We start from the raw sequence: 20,935 nt of genomic DNA, 5'->3' as shown, positions 1-20,935 counted from the left end.
AACATTATAATATGAACAATTACATCAATTATTTTTATTATAATCTTAATTATTGGTTTATATCACGAATGAAATCAAGGTATATTAAATTGATCTAACTAATATTATAAATAATACAAATAAAGAAGGATTGTAGTTAATTATAACATTTGATTTGCATTCAGAAAGTATTCAATTTTCAATCTATCTTATTTAATCTATTTATTTAGTAAATTCTTAATTATTAATTTAATAAATAAAAACGAATATGAAGCGATTTATTGCAATTAGTTTCGACCTAATTTTAGGTAATTTACTACCCTTATTCTATAATTTAAAATTTAGTTTAATCTATTTATTTAGTAAATTCTTAATTATTAATTTAATTGAAGCCAAAAAGAGGCATATCACTGTTAATGATAGAACTGAAATTTAATTTCCAATTAAGGAAGTAAGATGTTCAAGAAAAAGCTGCTAACTTTTATCTTTTAATGGTTAAATTCCATTTATACTTCTATTTATATAGTTTAACAAAAACATTACATTTTCATTGTAAAATTAAAAATATTTTTTTTATAAATTACTAAATTTTATTACTTACATTTATTTGATAAATAAAATTATAATACATTTATTTATAATAATTTATCTTATCAAAAAAGCTCAATGAAAACAGCCTTTTTCATTTCAAATAAGTTATTTTCCTTTAATGAATTGACTGACGAAAAGAATTACCTTGATAGGGTAATTATGTAATTTACTAAAACTTATTCACTACATTCAAGAATTAAACAATTACCCTAACATCTTCAGTGTTATATTCTACAATTTGAGCTACTTGAATAAAATAGGAAAAAAAATCTAAAAAGGAAAGTAATTCATAAAACAAATAATAAAAGATAAATTTTTAAATTATTATTATGTAAAAAATAAACTAATTGAGAATATTCTACCAACTTATTATATAAACTCTGTCCTCCTATAAATTCAGATCATCCTTGATCAAAAGATTTATAAACAATTCTTCCTAAAACTAAAGGAGGATTAATTACACCATAAGTAGAAATATAAGGTATAAATCATATCGAACCAGAAAAATAACTTACTAAATAATTATTTAAAGATTTATTAAAATAAAATAAAGATACATTTGAAATTAAATAACCTAATAACCCCCCGCTAATACAGACAAATAAAGTTAATAATTTCAAATAAATTGGTAAACAAATTATATAAGGAGTAGGAAAAATTAATCATCTAAGTATACTACCACCAATAATACTTATAATTAATAGCCCTCTCATACCACGCAACATAACTCACCCTTCATCTCTCAATATATTCAAAGAACCGCAATTTAATTCACCAGTCATAGAATAATAAACCAACCGAAAAGAATAACACACAGTTAATCCAGTAGAAAAAAAATAAAGAAAAAAATAAAATATATTAATATAACTCAAGGACACAATTTCTAAAATTAAATCCTTAGAATAAAATCCAGCTAAAAAAGGTATACCACATAAAGCTAAATTAGCAACATTAAAACAACCAGAAGTTAAAGGTATATAAATCCCTAATCCACCTATCAACCGAATATCTTGTGAATTATTTATATTATGAATAATAGCTCCAGCACATATAAATAGTAACGCTTTAAATAAAGCATGACTCAATAAATGAAAAAAGCCAGTTTATAAAATCCTATTGATAAGATTCTTATTATTAAACCCAACTGACTCAAAGTAGATAAAGCAATAATTTTTTTTAAATCAAATTCAAAATTAGCTCCTAATCCAGCTATAAATATAGTCAACCCAGATAATAAAAGTAAAACTTGACCTATTCAAGAATCACATAATAAAATATTAAACCGAATTAATAAATAAATTCCAGTAGTAACAAGAGTAGAAGAATGAACTAATGCAGAAACAGGAGTAGGAGCTGCTATTGCAGCAGGTAATCAAGATGAAAAAGGAATTTGTGCTCTTTTAGTTATAGCAGCTAATATAATTAATCCACCAATAATTTCTATTTCGATTCTATTTTTTATTGTTTCCAAATAAAAAATATAGTTTCAACTTCCATAATTTAGTATTCAAGCAATAGCTAATAAAAAGGCAACATCACCAATTCGATTAGACAAAGCAGTTAATATACCAGCATTAAAGATTTTACATTTTGGAAATAAATTACTAAACAATAAGAAACTAATCCCAATCCATCTCATCCTAATAAAATTCTAATTAAATTAGGACTAATAATTAATAACACTATAGACAAAACAAATATAAGAACTAATATAATAAAACGATTAATATTTACATCTCCCCCTATATACTCCTTTCTATAATAAATAACTAAAGAAGAAATTAATAAAACAAAAGATATAAATAATAAACTCATTCAATCAAATAAAAAAGTTATAACAATTCTACAAGAATTAAATCTAACTACTTCTCATTCAATAAATGTACAAAAATCCTTAATTAACATTAATAATCTAAATAAAAAAAAATTAGTTCTAAATAAAATTAAAACCAAAAATCTAATTCTACAAATAGATAAATACTTTCTCACGAGTTAAAATGATCAAAAATCATATCATTGACACCACAAATCAATATTTTAAATAAACTATTTAAATAAAATTAAAGTCAAATTATACAAATGTCACTCTTCAAAATTAATAAATTTAAAGGAAATCAATGTAAAAATAATAAATAATATTCCCGAATTTTACCTCCTCTAAACGAATAAACTCCGGAAAATAACTTACCATGCTGACTATAAGCATCTATATATATAAAAAGAAGTTACATTTCCTTGGTAATCTTATAACTCAAGAACGGGCTCACCTATCCAAACCAAATTTTTAGGCTTTGTTTGGACTATTCAGTAGATGGTTTGTGTTTTAAAATTTTAAGAATCGGATACCAGGGTCTCGAGATATAATACAAAACGTGGACCCGGGTAACCCTAGGATGTATTTGTACAATATGGGTAGCAAATGGAAGCTGCTGATGATTCTATAGTATAGAGTATTTTTAATGCCGCTCCGTGACTAGGGTCTCGAGATATCGCCCAAAATGTGGACCCCGATAACTTAAGGATGTGTTCGTACAATATGGGTAGCAAATGGGAGCTGTTGATGATTTCTATAGTATAGAGTATTTTTCATACCGTTCCGTGACTAGGGTCTCGAGATATAATCCAAAACGTGGACCCGGGTAACCCTAGGATGTGTTTGTACAATATGGGTAGCAAATGGAAGCTGCTGATGATTCTATAGTATATAGTATTTTTGATGCCGCTCCGTGACTAGGGTCTCGAGATATCGCCCAAAATGTGGACCCCGATAACTTAAGGATGTGTTCGTACAATATGGGTAGGAAATGGAAGCTGTTATTGATTTCTATAGCATAGAGTATTTTTCATACCGTTCCGTGACTAGGGTCTCGAGATATAATCCAAAACGTGGACCCGGGTAACCCTAGGATGTGTTTGTACAATATGGGTAGCAAATGGAAGCTGTTGATGATTCTATAGTATAGAGTATTTTTAATGCCCCTCCGTAACTAGGGTCTCGAGATATCGCCCAAAATGTGGACCCCGATAACTTAAGGATGTGTTCGTACAATATGGGTAGCAAATGGGAGCTGTTGATGATTTCTATAGTATAGAGTATTTTTCATACCGTTCCGTGACTAGGGTCTCGAGATATAATCCAAAACGTGGACCCGGGTAACCCTAGGATGTGTTTGTACAATATGGGTAGCAAATGGGAGCTGCTGATGATTCTATAGTATAGAGTATTTTTGATGCCGCTCCGTGGCTAGGGTCTCGAGATATCGCCCAAAATGTGGACCCTGATAACTTAAGGATGTGTTCGCACAATATGGGTAGAAACGTAAGCTGTTGATGATTTCTATAGTATAGAGTATTTTTCTTACCGTTCCGTGACTAGGGTCTCGAGATATAATCCAAAACGTGGACCCGGGTAACCCTAGGATGTGTTTGTACAATAAGGGTAGCAAATGGAAGCTGCTGATGATTCTATACTATAGAGTATTTTTAATGCCCCTCCGTAACTAGGGTCTCGAGATATAGACCAAAACGTGGACCTGGATAACCCTAGGATGTGTTTGAACCACATGAGTATCCATTTCGGCAAAAATGTAAAGCTCTTATGGATTTAATTGTGAAATTATATGTATTTGGGGAGGTGCGTTGCCATATGTACTCCATCGAATGGCAGAAAAGGGGATTGCCGCACGCACATATACTAATTTGGCTGGTACATAAAATAACTCCGGATCAAATCGATAGCCTTATATCAGCTGAAATTCCTAACCACACTGCTGATCCTGGGTTATTTCAAGTTGTCGTTATATATTACATTTCCTTGGTAATCTTATAACTCAAGAACCGCCGAACCGATTGACACAAAAATTTTAGAGTTCTTTTCTATCTTTGAGGAGGTGGTGTGTGTGAAGTTTGATTGAAATCGGTGCAGCCGTTCCTGAGTTATGACATTTTATGTGAGTAATGGTTTCCTCTCATACGAAATGCCTGTATGGGAAAGACAATAACAAATACACAGCCGCTTATGAGCGTTTCTGTTGTACTGTTGTGGTTGTGAGTGTATTATGTTAATATTAATTTTGGGCGAAAATATAATAAAAACTGGAGCATTCAAGGAACTGGAAAAATATTTTTAACTTTATTTATTTTAGCATAATTTATTTAGCGTAAAAAATTGAAATGGAAATTAAAGAATCAAAGTTTAATTACAAGTTTTTATCGGCTCTTTCACCTTACCTGTATATAGGTGACCACCACAATCAAATTTTAAAAAAGTACAGAAAAGGCTATTGTGACATCTTTAGAAAGTATGTTGAATGAAAAAAATCAACTAATTCGACTGTTTAAACATTTTACGAGTTCTATAAAGAAAAACTAATATGAAAAATTTCTTGCGATATAAAAAAAACATTTTATGTATGGTGGTGCGAAGCCCACTGGGTGATGCTAGTATAAATATAAAGTATAAGCAGCTCTAAAAAAAGATAATAAAGATAAAGAAATTATTGTTAATCAAGATCAACTAACAATTCTATTTAATAAACAAATTTCACCTAATAAATTTAAAGATGGAGGTGCAGCTATATTACAAGCTCTTAACAAAAATCATCATAATGTTATAGAAGGTATAAAATTTAATAAACCCTTATTAATTAATAAACTTCGACTACCTAACCGTTCATATGTAATATTAACTAAACAAAAAAGTCCTGAAGAACAAAGTCCATGAGCAATTATTAATGTATAAGAACCACAAAATCCTAAATATCTTAAAGTTATAAGACCCCCTAAAACAATTCCTATATGAGCAACAGAAGAATAAGCAATTAAAGCCTTTAAATCAGTTTGACGTAAACAAACTAAACTAATTAGAACACCCCCAATTAATCTAATTCTAATTCAAATATAATTATATTTAATACCACTTACTTGTAAAAAAGAAAAAACTCGTAATAATCCATATCCACCTAACTTCAACATAACTCCAGCTAAAATTATTGAACCAGAGACAGGTGCTTCTACATGAGCTTTTGGTAATCATAAATGAACCAAAAATATAGGTATTTTAACTAAAAAAGCTAAAATTAAAGATAAATATAATAAATCATAACAATTAACATAATCTATCAAAAGATAATAATTCAATGTCATCAAAGTATTATATAAATAAAAAATTCCTACCAATATAGGTAAAGAAACTAATAAAGTATAAAATAAAAGATAAATACCAGCTTGTAAACGTTCAGGTTGATATCCTCAACCCAAAATTAAAAATAAAGTAGGAATCAGTCTTCTTTCAAAAAATAAATAAAACATAAATAAATTTATTCTACCAAAAGTTAAAACTAAACATAATAATAAAATTAACACATTAACTAAAAAAAAGTTTTCATAATTACTATATTTATTAATAGATTCACTAGAAGTAATTATAAGTGTACAAATTCAAAAACTTAATAAAATTAATCCATATGAAATAATATCAAATCCCAAAAAATAAGAAATATTTACAAAATAATTTATACAATAATTCATTAAAATAAAAATAAAACTTACCAAAAATAGTAAATTTTGAACCGTTCAAAATGAATTTATAATAATATAAAACAAAAAGGTATAATAAAAATTATTATAAAAATTAATTTTAACATTGTAATACATTAAATGATTGAAAATAATCATTTCCATGAGTTCGAATTATAGATACAAAAATTGAAAGACCCAAAGCCCCTTCACAAACACTAAAAGTTAAAAATATTATACTAAAATATCTTCTAAAATCTATTAAATTTAAATAAATAAATAATAAAAAAAATAAACTTAAAACAATATATTCTAATCTTAAAAGTATAGACAATAAATGTTTACGATTAAAAACAAAAACAAATAATTAAAATTAAAAAACAAGGTAATCCCCAATATAGTAATATTAACATTAGTTTTAATAGTTTAACAAAAACATTGGTCTTGTAAATCAAAAATAAGAATTAATCTTTTAAAACTTCAAGAGAAAAGAAACAACTTTATCATTAATCCCCAAAATTAATATTTTAAATAAACTACCTCCTGATATTATACAATTAACTTTATACTCAACAACATTGATTTCTAGTTTCATTTTTATTCAAATAAATCATCCATTAGCAATAGGATTAATATTATTAATTCAAACATTACAAATTTGTCTTTTAACTGGATTAATAGCTAAAAGATTCTGATTCTCGTATGTATTATTTTTAATTTTTCTAGGAGGAGTATTAGTATTATTCATCTACGTTACATCCCTAGCATCAAATGAAATATTCTCACTCTCAATGAAAACAGCCTTTTCATTTATATTAATTTTCATTTTATTAATAAGTATCAGATGATTTATAGATAAATCATATATTTCATCCTTCATTCAAAATAACGAAATACAGACTATAATTAATTTAAATACATTTACAGAAGAAAATTCTCTAAATCTTCATAAATTATATAATTATCCAACAAATTTAATTACTGTTTTATTAATAAATTACTTATTAATTACATTAATTGCAGTAGTAAAAATTACTAAATTATTCTACGGACCCCTTCGATTAATAAATTAAACTAATGAACAAACCTTTACGAACCCAACATCCATTATTCAAAATTGCAAATAATGCTCTAGTAGATCTTCCAGCCCCAATTAATATTTCAGCCTGATGAAACTTCGGGTCACTATTAGGGTTATGTTTAATTATTCAAATTCTAACAGGACTTTTCTTAGCTATACATTACACAGCAGATATTAATTTAGCTTTCAATAGTGTTAATCATATTTGTCGAGATGTAAATTATGGTTGATTATTACGAACTTTACATGCTAATGGTGCATCATTTTTCTTCATTTGCATTTATCTACATATTGGTCGAGGAATTTATTACGGTTCATATTTATTTACACCTACATGACTAGTAGGTGTTCTAATTCTATTTTTAGTTATAGCAACAGCATTCATAGGTTACGTTTTACCATGAGGACAAATATCATTCTGAGGAGCCACAGTTATTACAAATCTATTATCTGCAATTCCTTACTTAGGAATTGATTTAGTTCAATGAGTTTGAGGAGGATTTGCAGTAGATAATGCCACTCTTACACGATTCTTTACATTTCATTTTATTTTACCATTTATTGTATTAGCAATAACATTAATTCATTTATTATTTTTACATCAAACAGGATCTAATAATCCAATTGGATTAAATTCTAATATTGATAAAATTCCATTCCATCCATATTTTACATACAAGGACATTGTAGGATTTATTATTATAGTTATAGCACTTCTATTATTAACTTTAATTAACCCTTACCTATTAGTAGACCCTGATAATTTCATCCCTGCTAATCCTCTAGTAACACCAGTACACATTCAACCTGAATGATACTTTCTATTTGCATATGCAATTTTACGTTCTATTCCTAATAAATTAGGAGGAGTTATTGCATTAGTCTTATCAATTGCAATCCTAGCAATTTTACCATTCTATCATTTAAGAAACTTCCGAGGAATCCAATTTTATCCTGTAAATAAAATTCTATTTTGAATTATAGTAGTTACTGTAATTCTATTAACATGAATCGGAGCACGACCTGTAGAAGATCCTTATGTACTAGTTGGACAAATTTTAACAGTAGTTTACTTCTTATATTACATTATTAATCCACTAATTAATAAATGATGAGATAATTTAATTAATTAGTTAATGAGCTTGAACAAGCATATGTTTTGAAAACATAATATAGGAACAAAAATTTCCTATTAACTTTACTAAAATCAATTAACAATATATAATATATTAAAAATAATTTAACTCCAATAAAAAATAATAAATAATTTAAAGAAAAAGGTAAAAAACACTTTCAAGCTAAATATATTAATTTATCATAACGAAACCGAGGTAAAGTTCCACGAACTCAAATAAAAACAAATGAAATAAAAACCAATTTCAAATAAAATAGTAAGCTAAATAAATCACAACCAAAAAAAAGTCACACAAAATAATATACTTATAAATAAAATTCTAGCATATTCAGCTATAAAAATCAAAGCAAATCCACCACTTCTATATTCAACATTAAACCCTGAAACTAATTCAGACTCACCTTCAGCAAAATCAAAAGGGGTTCGATTAGTTTCAGCTAAACAAATACAAAATCAAACAAGTCTAACTGGAAATATAATAACAACAAATCAAATATAGCTTTGATAATAAAAAAAGTCTAAAATATTATAACTTCCAATTAAAAAAACAAAAGATAATAAAACTAAAGCCATTCTAACTTCGTAAGAAATAGTTTGAGCAACAGCTCGCAATCCCCCTAATAAAGCATAATTAGAATTAGATGATCAACCAGCTACTATAACAGCATAAACCCCTAATCTAGTACAACACAAAAAAAAATAAAATACCTAAATTAAAAGAAAACAATTTTACAAATAAAGGAATACATAATCAAACAATTAAAGAAATAAATAAAGAAAAAATAGGAGAAAAATAATAAAAAATATAATTTGATAAAAGAGGGTAAGTTTGTTCCTTAGTAAATAACTTAATTGCATCACAAAAAGGTTGAGGAATCCCTATTAAACCAACCTTATTAGGACCCTTACGAATCTGAATATAACCTAATACTTTACGTTCCAAAAGAGTTAAAAAAGCTACTCTTACTAAAACACAAATTACCAAAATTAATCTACCAACAAAAGATAAAATTATTTCCATAAAAATCAAGTACTATTTGTAGTGTAATCTACATAAATAAATTCTAAATTTATTGCACTAATCTGCCAAAATAGTTTATTTATATTAATAATATTCTATTATTCAAAATATAATTATTTTAATATTTGGTCCTTTCGTACTAAAATATTACAATTTATTAAAGATAGAAACCAACCTGGCTTACGCCGGTCTGAACTCAGATCATGTAAGGATTTAAAAGTCGAACAGACTTAATTTTTGAACGGCTACACCCAAAATTATACCTTAATCCAACATCGAGGTCGCAAACTTTTTTGTCGATATGAACTCTCAAAAAAAATTACGCTGTTATCCCTAAAGTAACTTAATCTTATAATCACTATTAATGGATCAATAATTCATAAATTAATGATTTTTAAAAATTAAAAGTTCACCAAATTTTAATATCACCCCAACAAAATAATTAATATTAAAAAAAATAAAATAAATCAAAAAAATTTAGTTTATATTAAATATAAAGATTTATAGGGTCTTCTCGTCTTTTAATAAAATTTTAGCTTTTTAACTAAAATATAAAATTCTATTATAAATTTATATGAAACAGCTTATACTTCGTCCAACCGTTCATACCAGCCTTCAATTAAAAGACTAATGATTATGCTACCTTTGCACAGTCAAAATACTGCGGCCATTTAAAATTATTCAGTGGGCAGGTCAGACTTTAAATATAATTCAAAAAGACATGTTTTTGTTAAACAGGCGAGTATAAATAAAATTTGCCGAGTTCTTTATATAAACTTTTCAATATAAAATATTTTAACAATACTTAAATATACTAATTTGATCATTATTACTTTTTATTTAAAATTAATAAAAAAATTTTTATAAATTCAATGAAAACAAAATTAAATAATATAAATTATAAAATAATTTATAACAAATTTATAAATGATTGCTAATTCTATGCATACATTTTAAATAAATTATTCAATAATTTTTAATATTTTATTTTAAAGCTTATCCCTTAAAATATTCAAATTAATAAATTTTTAAATTAAAAAAATAAATTAAAAATTAAAAATTTGTAAATTAAATTTATTTCTAAAAAAACTAGATACCTTTATAAACGAATAACATTTCATTTCTAATAATTTATTTAAAATAATTTTGACACATTAACTTTAATAAATTATTAACTCTTATAAAATCGAGATTAATAAATAATTATTAATTATTAGATCAACCCTGATACACAAAGTACAATAAACTAAATTTTCTTTTTAATTAAAAATTTTTCAATTATTTCAATATTCTTTCACAATACATAATAAACTATTATTAAAATTATTTTGTCACTAAAACTTACTAAAACATTATTTTTTATAATTATTTTTAATAAATTATATAAATAATAAAAAAAAAATTAATAAATAATATTAAAATTCAATTTATATTGATTTGCACAAAAATCTTTTCAATGTAAATGAAATACTTTACTTAATAAGCTTTAAATTGTCATTCTAGAGGCATCTACTATGTTACGACTTATCTTATCTTAATAGTAAGAGCGACGGGCGATGTGTACATATTTTAGAGCTAAAATCAAATTTTTAATCTTTAAAATTTTACTATCAAATCCACTTTCAAAAAAAAAATTTCAAATTTAAATCCATTTAAATAAATTTATTGTAACCCATCTCTACTTAAATATAAGCTACACCTTGATCTGATATAAATTTTAATAAAAATTATTGAAAATTATTACTCTAATATAATAAGATATTCTAATAACGACGGTATATAAACTGAAAAACAAATTTAAGTAAGGTACATCGTGGATTATCAATTACAGGACAGGTTCCTCTGAATAGACTAAAATACCGCCAAATTTTTTAAGTTTCAAGAACATAACTATTACTACCTTAGTATTTATTAATTACATTTTAAATAATAGGGTATCTAATCCTAGTTTATTTATAAAATTTACAAGCTTCAATTAAAATTTAATAAAAATAAATAATTTTAAAATTTCACCTAATAAAATTATACATATTTTATTTATTATAAAATTTAACTTTTACCAAAAATATCTTATTTGTATTATTTGTGTAACCGCGGCTGCTGGCACAAATTTAGCCAATACTATATAAAATTACTACTTCCAAATTTCTTTGATTTATAAAATTAATTACTGAGAATAAAAAAAATTTAATTATTATTAAAATAAATAAAATTTCACACAAAAATTTACATATAAAATAAATCAATAACAAAAACATAAGCCAAAATAAAACTTTAATAATTAAATAAATTAAAAAATATTTAAAAAAAATTTAGTTTAATCTATTTATTTAGTAACATAAATTAATTATTTATTTTAAATAAATACTAAATAAATTTAATTATAATATTTATTTAGTAAATTCTTAATTACTAACAAAAATAAAGTAAAAAAAAAAATAAATTAGTTTTTTTATAAAATAAACCTTAATTAGTACTTCCTCCTTAAAAGTAAAAAGACCTCTAATCAAATTTACCGTTTCTCATTAAAAAAAACTCAATGAAAACAGCCTATTTCATTTCAAATGTTTTCATTGAATTTAACTGCTTATATAAAATCAACACAATAAATATAAATTATTAATTAATTAACTTAATAATAACTAAAATTAATTAAAAAATTTAGTTTAATCTATTTATTTAGTAAATTCTTAAAAGTAAAAAGACTCTATCAAATTTATTATTTTTCATAAAAACTCAATGAAAACAGCCTTTTTCATTTCAAATAAGTTCATTAAATTTAATAAGTTAATAAAACTTAAATAATATAAATAAATTAATAAAACTAATAAATATAAAATAATTATATTTAATTTAAATTATTTAGCATAAAAAATTTAGTTTAAATAACAAAATAAAATTAAATTAATAATTAAGAATTTACTAAATAAATAGATTAAACTAAATTTTTTTTTTTTTTTTTAATTTTCATATTTATTATATTTTAATATTTATTGATAAATAGTCCTCTTATTTTTTAATTTTTAAAAATTTTTTTTTTTCTAAATAATATATTTTATAATAATAAGACGTATACTAAGTTAGATCAATAAATATCTATATGTATATAAATATTTAATTAATTAATAGATGCCTATTAATTTTGTTAAAAAACCCCTTTAAATTAGAAGATGCAGAATTGTATATTACATTTATAGGCACATACTTTGATCTAACGTTAGGCATTTGTATAAATTAATAATAAAAATTAAATTTTTTATATTCATCTAGATATTTATCTATGAGTTGTACTTTTACCTCTCGGAGATGTCTATATTGGAATTTTTAATTATCTAGATAAATAAAATACTATAAAAATTAATTTACTATATTTAATTATTATAATTAAATAAATAAATTTAATTAAATTTACCCCCTTTCTAATAAATTAACTATTAAAAAAAAAAAAAAAAAAAAAAAACTCAATGAAAACAGCCTTTTTCATTTCAAATAAGTTATTTTCCTTTAATGAATTGCCTGACGAAAAGGGTTACCTTGATAGGGTAAATTATGTAATAAATTTACATTCATTATATTTAATAGAATTAAACTATTTCTAAAAGTATCAAAAACTTTTGTGCATCATACACCAAAATATAAAATAATTATTAATAAAAACTAATAATAAAATAAATCACAAATAGTTTAATCTATTTATTTAGTAAAAAGATAAGCTAATTAAGCTACTGGGTTCATACCCCATTTATAAAGGTTTTAATCCTTTTCTTTTTAATTTTCAATAATTCTGCCAAAATCATATTTTTTTTTATTTTAATAACAGGAACATTAATTACAGTATCATCTAATTCTTGATTAAGAGCTTGAATAGGTCTAGAAATTAATTTATTATCTTTTATCCCCCTAATAACAGATAACAATTTAATATCAACAGAAGCCTCTCTTAAGTATTTTTTAACTCAAGCAATAGCATCTGCTGTTTTATTATTTGCTATTATTATAATATACCTTAATAATTTCCCTATATTACAGTCAAATTCAATATATAATGATATAATTATTTATTCTTCTCTTTTATTAAAAAGTGGAGCAGCCCCTTTCCATTTTTGATTCCCTAACGTTAAAGAAGGATTATCATGAATAAACGCTTTAGTATTAATAACATGACAAAAAATTGCCCCAATTAATATATATTAAATTCGTATATTACAATTCAACAAAATATTTTTATTTTTTCAATTATTATTCTATCAACAGTTATTGGATCAATAGGAGGATTAAATCAAACATCTTTACGAAAGTTAATAGCATTTTCATCAATTAATCATCTAGGTTGAATATTAGCTGCAATACAAGTTAGTGAATCCATATGAATAACCTATTTTTGTTTTTATACATTTTTATCCTTTAGTTTAACATTTATCTTTAATAATTTTAAAATGTATCATATTAATCAATTATTTAATTCATTTTTTAATTCAAAAATTTTAAAATTTATGTTATTTCTAAATTTATTATCCTTAGGTGGACTTCCACCATTTATTGGGTTTATACCAAAATGATTAGTTATTCAATTATTAGTTTTAAATAATCAATATACTCTTATAACAATTATAACTGTAATAACTTTAATCACATTATTTTTTTATTTACGTTTGTGTTTCGCTGCTTTTATACTAAACTATGATGAAAATAATTGAACAAACTATATACAAATTAACAAAATTTCATTTAAATGTATAATAATTTTATCTTTTATTTCCACATTTAGATTAATTTTAGTATCTATTATCTATACAGCTTTTTAGTATCATCCTAAGCTAAATCAAAAATTTAGAATTTTATAAAAACATTTTTAATTTATTATAAAATAAAGGCTTTAAGTTAAATAAACTAATAACCTTCAAAGCTATAAATATAAGTTAAATCTTTTAAGCCTTAGTAATACTATATTTATACTCCTTTAGAATTGCAGTCTAATGTCATTATTGACTATAAAGCTCTAAATTTAAATTTAGTTTAATCTATTTATTTAGTAAATTCTTAATTATTAATTTATAAAAATAAATTCTTTTTGATATAAAAATTTATTCTTATAAATAAACTCTTCTTGATCTGTAAAATTTACTTATAAATGAATTTTGTGATTTATAAGAATCTATTTATATAACTAAATTTTTGATTAAAAAGAATTTATTCTTATAAATAGATTTACAATCTATCGCCTATCCTTCAGCCATTTAATCATTTCAAATAAGTTATTTTCCTTTAATGAATATTTTAATTGTCTTAATCGCGACAATGATTATTCTCAACAAATCATAAAGATATTGGAACATTATATTTTATTTTTGGAGCATGAGCTGGTATAGTAGGAACATCTCTTAGAATTCTAATTCGAACTGAATTAGGACACCCAGGAGCCTTAATTGGAGATGATCAAATTTACAATGTAATTGTAACAGCTCACGCATTTGTAATAATTTTTTTTATAGTAATACCTATTATAATTGGGGGATTTGGAAATTGATTAGTACCTTTAATACTAGGAGCACCTGATATAGCATTTCCACGAATAAACAATATAAGATTTTGATTATTACCCCCTTCTCTTACACTACTACTAGTAAGTAGCATAGTAGAAAACGGAGCTGGTACAGGATGAACTGTTTATCCTCCATTATCATCTCTAATCGCTCATGGAGGAGCTTCAGTAGATTTAGCTATTTTTTCATTACATTTAGCTGGAATTTCGTCAATCCTAGGAGCAGTAAATTTTATTACAACAGTAATTAATATACGATCTACTGGTATAACATTTGATCGAATACCTTTATTTGTATGAGCTGTGGTATTAACAGCACTATTATTACTTTTATCTTTACCAGTACTAGCTGGTGCAATTACTATATTAATAACTGACCGAATCTTAAATACATCTTTTTTTGATCCTGCTGGAGGAGGAGACCCAATTTTATACCAACATTTATTTTGATTTTTTGGTCACCCAGAAGTTTATATTCTAATTTTACCTGGATTTGGAATAATTTCTCATATTACACAGTACAACACATAAAATGTGCACTCCATTTTGACTTCAGTTTCTGAAAGTACTTACCGAAACTAGCAAAATCTCATTTGGGTTTTTCTAGATTAGCTCGGATTCTAATTTTATTGCGTCATGAATATTTCCTCTGAAACTTGATTTTGAGCAGTCTTTCTTTTAAAGAAAACGTAATTCTTCTCACATCTATATATCGTAAAATGATTGGAAGTTATTTTCTTGTCTTCAGCATAAATGTGCGTAAAAAATAAAAGAAATACTAGTGGATAATTATTTGAGAATCAAATTTTAAATGTCAAAAATAATAAAAAATTGTAGTTTACTCTATCAGTTCTTGGTAAAATATACACTTTATATAAGTCAATCGATTCGTTTCTATTCAAGGAATTTAATTTTTTGACTTACTAATTAAAATTTCTTTTAGAATAAATAAAGAATTTATAGAAAACTTATTTTTAAGACAAAAATTATTTTTGAGACAAAAATCTGCTCACAATTTGTTGATTTAGTATTTCTTAAAATTCCTGTTTTCGTTTCTAGATTTTTTTGAGGGCAATAACTCTGACAAAATTTCATTGAAATCGTTTTCTAAATATTTGGTTTAGTAAAAAGTGTCACACACAAACACACACACACACACAAATTTGCTTAAAACTTCGTACACATCATTTTTAGATAAGAAGGATTTGATTCAAACTATTTTTGGAAAATCAAAAATTGACACCATCACAATGTTTTCTCTTTGAGGAGGCAAAGTGTCGAACAAGTTGTTTGCTGAAGCTGTATCTAATGCTTTAAAATTGAACAAATATCGAGAAATTAACAATTTTCGAACCTTTTGTCATTAATGTTTCCCGTGCTTTTGTTACCAAGCAGTTGAGTTCGTTATTATAAGTAGTTGCTACATAAAGTACAGCACGTACAGTGTTCATCACGTACGAAAAGAGCTTTTCGGAACGGTTTGTTTACTGCTCTAGTGAAAGGAGAGAAAAAATTTGCAACTCATCGACTAAGATATTTTTTTCGTCTTTTTTTTAACATCTTTTTTCTGTACTTAGTGCACTTGTATTAGTACTTAGTATTATTAAGAAATTCTATTGTGAAAATGGAAAATAACAAGTGCCCGAAAATAAATGAATTCTGTTATGTGTGTGGTCATATAGTGCCTAAAATTGAAGGAAAAGAACGAAAAAATTTGTTTTCTCAAGAATTTAAGTTGGCCTATACGAAATATTTCGATGAATTTGATACAAGTGGTGAAGATTTTACGCCAAATACAGTATGTAATGTTTGCTATAGCAATCTTTTACATTGGTTACATGGACGAAGAGCAAAGTTGCAGTTTTCCAAGCCCGTAATCTGGGTAAAAGACTCAGACGGGCATGAAGAATCCAGATGCTATGCGTGTATCAATTTCTCTGCTGGGAATAATAAAAAAAAAGTTAAGAAACAAAAAATATATTGCTGCTCTCACTGCTTCCCTTCCAGTGTCACTGTCTGCTGATTTCGAACCCCCTAAAGCTCCAAGTCTGGATACTTTGTCTGCTTGGATGACAACAAACAGTTTAACAAATGCATCAAATTTTCAAGACCCCGATTGGTTACCAAATTTAGAAGATGATCAACCAAAACCTTTATCGCAAGACGAAATGGATTATATTGTGGCAAAGCTTGATTTATCACAACGGAATTCTGAAATGTTGACCTCATTTTTGAAAAGTAGGAAACTCACAAAGCAGGATGTTAGTGCCACGGCTTATCGGAAACGTCAAGTTGAATTTCAGGATTTGTATACCATTGATGACAAAAATACATTTACTTACTGCAATGATATTGTAGGTCTAGTGAATAAACTGGGAATGCAGTATGTCGCTGGCGACTGGCGATTATTCATAGACGGCTCAGTTTCAAGTTTAAAGGTTGTGTTGTTGCACAAAACTAACAAAAAACCGTCCATTCCATTAGCATTGGGTACAAATATGCACGAAACGTATGAAACGCTAAAAGATATATTAGAGAAAATTAAATATAATGAACACAAATGGAAAATATGCTGTGACTTAAAAGTAGTAAACATTTTGCAAGGTGTTATTTCTAAGGGTGGTTTTCCAAAATATTTTTGCTTCCTTTGTAATTGGGATTCGCGAAGCAAAATCGATCAATATCAATGTAAACACTGGATAAAAAGAACTTCTGAAAACGAAAAACGGCTAAATTTATTCAATAAACCTTTAATAACAAATATTGATGATATACTATTGCCACCACTCCATATAAAATTGGGAATTGCTAAGAAATGAAGTGATCGAAGTGACCGTCAAACATAGTGATGAAGTCTTTGAATGCCTAAAAAACATCTTTCCGAAACTAAGCAAGGAAAAAATTAAAAACGGTATGATTGCTCTTTTGAATATTTTTCATATATTTCCTTATTTACTCACGTTTAAAAAACTTTTCCCACAAAAAAAAACAAAGTTTTATATTTCAATGCATCACCTGTTAAATGTCAAGGTCCTTTAGGCATGTAATGGTTAAAACTTTAGCTATTTCAATGAAATTTTTTCACTGCCTCTAAAAAATATTCTTTTCTGTGATCTATTCACATTTCAATAATTTCTTTATAAATGAATTTTTATATTTTTATCAGGTGTACTCAATGGTCCAGATATCAGAAAACTAATGAAAAGCGAAGAATTTAGTAACGTGCTGACAGACAATTTCCGAAAAGCTTGGAACGCACTGAAAGCTGTAATCGAGGAAGTTTTAGGAAAAAATCGTGTACAGCAAGACAAGGCACAGGAATTGGTGAAAACAATGCTCCATTATTTTCATGAAATCAAAGCATCCATGACATTGAAATTACATTTTCTGCATCATCACCTCAATGAGTTCTTAAAACAGTTGCCTACTGAATCAGACGAACAAGGAGAACGTTTTCATCAAGTTACCATGCCAATGGAAAAACGCTACAAAGGAAAAAGACTGGATGCATTACTTGCTGAAGTGTGTTGGTGGAGTCATAAGGTATCTCAATATGAAGATAAAGGTACCGAAGACACTAGATTTGAAGGACATGATGAAAGAAATATGCCCTTAAATGTTTTATCAACTTTAGATGAAGAAGCAGATTCAGACCATCAATGTGAACGACCAGTGAAAAAATCGAGAAGGTCCACTTCGCTTTCAATGGACGCTGACTAACATTGTGTTTTTCACAAAGTAACATCTTAAATTTTAAATATAAAATAGTAGTAAAATAAATGGAAACTTTTTATTATAAGATGAAATAATAAACTTTAAAATTAAAGAGTAAATATTTCTTGATGATTAAAGAGCGTTGAGTAGTATATTAATAGTAATAGTAAAACCGAATGAAAAATTTGATAACATCTATCGTCAAAAATGTTTAATTTGACTAAATTCCTTAAATATTGTTTTTAATTCGAAATTCTTTAAAAGTATTCACACTAAAATAGTAGTCTGGATACACATTAACACTGTTTAAATACACTAATTTTTGTTGATACAAATCATTTTTACAATATTTAAAAGAAAAAAGAAAATTTTGATTGCTTAGACTATTATATAGACATTAACTTCTCTCTACTTTTCAATTTTTAAGGCATTTGATGTAGTTTTTTGAACAGATTTTTTTGTAGTCTCTACCTACATTTATGTTGAAGAAAGGAAAATAAAATTGCAATCGGTTTAAGCGATATAGAAGTGAGAAAAATTACATTTTCATTGAAGAAAGTGCTCAAAATAAAGTTTTAGATAAAATATATTCAAAACACTATAAAATTGGAATCCGAGCTAATACAAAAAAACCCAAGTGCAATTTTGTTAGTTGTGACAAGTACTCTCAGAAACTGAAGTCAAAACGGAGTGCACATTCGATGACTTCAAAAATGTTGTACAGTGTTATTAGTCAAGAATCAGGTAAAACGGAAACATTTGGTTCTTTAGGAATAATTTATGCAATAATAGCAATTGGACTATTAGGATTTATTGTATGAGCCCATCACATATTTACTGTTGGAATAGACGTAGACACACGAGCATATTTTACATCAGCTACTATAATTATTGCAGTACCAACAGGAATTAAAATTTTCAGTTGATTAGCTACACTACATGGAACTCAATTAAATTACTCACCAGCAATATTATGAGCTCTAGGATTTGTTTTCTTATTTACAGTAGGAGGATTAACTGGGGTAATACTTGCTAATTCATCTGTAGATATTATTTTACATGATACTTATTATGTAGTAGCACACTTCCATTATGTATTATCTATAGGAGCAGTATTCGCAATTATAGCTGGATTTATTCACTGATACCCTTTACTTACTGGATTAAATATAAACCCTAGATGACTAAAAAGTCAATTTATTATTATATTTATTGGAGTAAATTTAACATTCTTTCCCCAACATTTCTTAGGACTAGCAGGTATACCTCGACGATATTCAGATTATCCAGATGCATATACAACATGAAATATTATCTCAACTATTGGGTCTTCTATTTCATTATTAGGAATTTTACTTTTCTTATTTATTATTTGAGAAAGTATAATTTCCCAACGACAAGTTATTTACCCTATACAACTAAGTTCATCAATTGAGTGACTTCAAAATACCCCTCCCGCTGAACATAGTTATTCTGAATTACCACTTTTAACTAATTTCTAATATGGCAGATTAGTGCAATGGATTTAAGCTCCATATATAAAGTATTTCACTTTTATTAGAATTATAAGTATAAAATAATTATCTATCTATTTATTTAGTAAATTCTTAATTATTAATATATATATACATATATTATACACACATAATGACAACATGAGCAGCCCTTGGCCTTCAAGATAGTGCCTCTCCCTTAATAGAACAATTATCATGTTTTCACGATCATACCCTTATAATTTTAGTAATAATCACAACTTTAGTAGGTTACTTAATATTTATATTATTTTTTAATTCATACACAAATCGAAACCTACTACATGGACAAACTATTGAAGTAATTTGAACAATTCTGCCAGCTATTATTCTATTATTTATTGCTTTTCCTTCTTTACGACTTTTATATTTAATCGACGAAATTAATGAACCTTCAGTAACTCTAAAAGCTATTGGACACCAATGATACTGAAGTTATGAATATTCAGATTTTATAAATGTAGAATTTGATTCATATATAATCCCAACAAATGAATTAACAGCAGATAGGTTCCGATTATTAGATGTAGATAATCGTGTTATTTTACCAATAAATTCACAAATTCGTATTTTAGTAACAGCTGCAGATGTAATCCATTCATGAACAGTACCCGCTCTTGGAGTAAAAGTAGATGGAACTCCTGGACGATTAAATCAAATTAATTTTTTAATAAATCGACCAGGGTTATTCTACGGTCAATGTTCTGAAATTTGCGGTGCTAATCATAGTTTTATACCTATTGTTATTGAAAGTATTCCTGTTAACCATTTTATTAAATGAATTACAAATAGAGTAAATTCATCATTAGATGACTGAAAGCAA

General features: G+C 25.9%; 6 pseudogenes; 4 read left to right on the top strand and 2 right to left on the bottom strand.

Moving 5' to 3' along the window:
- Positions 1–823: 823 nt before the first annotated feature.
- Positions 824–2,754, bottom strand: LOC128869213 (NADH-ubiquinone oxidoreductase chain 5-like; annotated as a pseudogene).
- Positions 2,755–3,877: 1,123 nt separating this feature from the next.
- LOC128870151 (NADH-ubiquinone oxidoreductase chain 6-like) lies at positions 3,878–9,991 on the top strand (annotated as a pseudogene).
- Positions 7,165–9,991, top strand: LOC128869214 (cytochrome b-like; annotated as a pseudogene).
- On the bottom strand, positions 8,380–9,324 carry LOC128869216 (NADH-ubiquinone oxidoreductase chain 1-like; annotated as a pseudogene).
- Positions 9,992–12,831: 2,840 nt separating the features above from the next.
- LOC128870150 (NADH-ubiquinone oxidoreductase chain 2-like) lies at positions 12,832–14,129 on the top strand (annotated as a pseudogene).
- Positions 14,130–19,278: 5,149 nt separating this feature from the next.
- LOC128869215 (cytochrome c oxidase subunit 1-like) lies at positions 19,279–20,082 on the top strand (annotated as a pseudogene).
- Positions 20,083–20,935: the final 853 nt, after the last annotated feature.

The sequence above is a fragment of the Anastrepha ludens genome, chromosome X (assembly GCF_028408465.1).
Source record: "Anastrepha ludens isolate Willacy chromosome X, idAnaLude1.1, whole genome shotgun sequence".
Classification (NCBI taxonomy): domain Eukaryota; kingdom Metazoa; phylum Arthropoda; class Insecta; order Diptera; family Tephritidae; genus Anastrepha; species Anastrepha ludens.
Note: the sequence above shows the minus strand (reverse complement) of the source record. Positions and strands in the feature narration are given on the sequence as shown.